This window comes from Balaenoptera musculus, chromosome X (genome assembly GCF_009873245.2).
Source record: "Balaenoptera musculus isolate JJ_BM4_2016_0621 chromosome X, mBalMus1.pri.v3, whole genome shotgun sequence".
In the NCBI taxonomy this organism is placed as follows: domain Eukaryota; kingdom Metazoa; phylum Chordata; class Mammalia; order Artiodactyla; family Balaenopteridae; genus Balaenoptera; species Balaenoptera musculus.
In genome coordinates this window covers 12,488,823-12,490,503 of record NC_045806.1, presented here as the reverse complement: position 1 = coordinate 12,490,503, position 1,681 = coordinate 12,488,823, and positions in this window count along the sequence as shown.

The window sequence follows — 1,681 nt, the reverse complement described above, 5'->3', positions numbered from 1 at the left end:
AAATGGGGCATTAACATGTGCCTCTGGGGCAGGATTGGTCCCGTTGCTGAAATTTGGGCAGGGGGCCTAAAGACCTACAGAAAGCCAGCTCTGTGCTTTGTGTTGACCACTTCTTTAATACTACAGTATACGTTTAGCATACACGCTGGTAGGAAATTTTCCAAGCAGCATAGCAGCGTTTAAAAGGGAAGGTATTGTATATTTTTATTTTGCCAAAGAAGGGCATTGAAAAATGCCCCCAAGTTCCTATTATATACTATCTTAGTTTTATAGACATTTTAACACACACAAAAAGAACACAATCCCTAATAAAGGATTCCTTTAGATTGATTAAATTTAGCTTCCTGAAAAACTTAGCATCTCTTTTTCCCTTTGGGCCGTTAAAAAATTCGGGCGACTATGCTTGGGAACCTCTGCAAAAAGGGCATAGCTTAACAAAAGCAATTTTCTAGCATCCTTTGTAAGAACCGAGGTGACTGGGGTAATGAATAGCATTCGACATGAGAAACCCGTGGCTGTTCAAGCAAGGTCACTTAATCCCGTGGGGCTCCCCTTTCTTCATCTGTAAAAGATGAGTAGGACTGGATGATTCATCCATTCTTTCATTCAAAAAAATATGTATATCCATTATGTGCTAGACACAATGCTCAGCACTATGGTTCTTAACAAATCTACAATTTTATAATCCTTATCTGTCAGCTCACATTTATTAGTGGTGTTATATACTAGGCAGTGAACTAGGTTGGGATGCAAAATGAAGAAAATTCAAGATGTGCTAATGGGCATATGGATGAAAGAGGGATTCCTTCTTACAGGGTTTGAGGGTGAGACTTCATAGGAGCTGTGACATTTGAGAGCAAGGGCATGCCAGGCAGAGCAAGTCGTCGACAAGACTAAACTGGAACCCAAGCGGATGTGGGGGAGGAGAGGGGAGACTCCGTGTGAAAGAAGCGGGATCTTGAAATGAGGTGCTTCTAGGCTTTTCAGATGAGAATGGACAGTAACTCCTCAGGTCCGCAGCACTGAGGATGGACGAGGCAAGCCCCGGGAAGAGACACTTGCACAGCTTGGGGCGAAAAGGTGTCTAGGGCTGTAGCAGTGCGATGGGAAGAAGGGGTAGGATTCCGGACAGTTTTGAGGCTAAGTAATTGTAAAGAGCACTCTAAACGCGTGCACGAGCTCCAAGAAAGAGCTGACTTGTTTTCCTCAGAGTTGCAGCACACCCTCTCTCCCCTCAACAACATCACCAGCTATTACACCGCCCCGTCCCACCCTCTTGGGGCACGGAAAGTTATCCGAGCTCGAATGTGGTTCTTGGCAGTCCTGATCTTCCCTGCTCCGCATAGCAGGGTCAACAAAGGCCACCGCGAAACACTACCTTCTCACCACAAAACAGCCGAGACAGCTGCGCGCGCGTCCCGGTGGCACACTCAGAAGTGCGCAGGCGCGCCGGCCCCGGCAGCGGCCGCTTCCGGGTCACGTGGCCTGGCTTCCGGTTCGGACCACCCCTCTTGGTAGAGACGCGGCCAATCGGCTTCCTCGGACTGGGCGGTCACCTGAGCTGTCTCCGGTGCCGTTGGCAACAGCCGAGCTGCATCCCGCGCTCCGCCCAGCCCGCCCCTCTGCTCGCCACAGCCAGGGCTCCTCCCCCGTCCGGCCCACGGGGCGGGGTCTGTCGGCT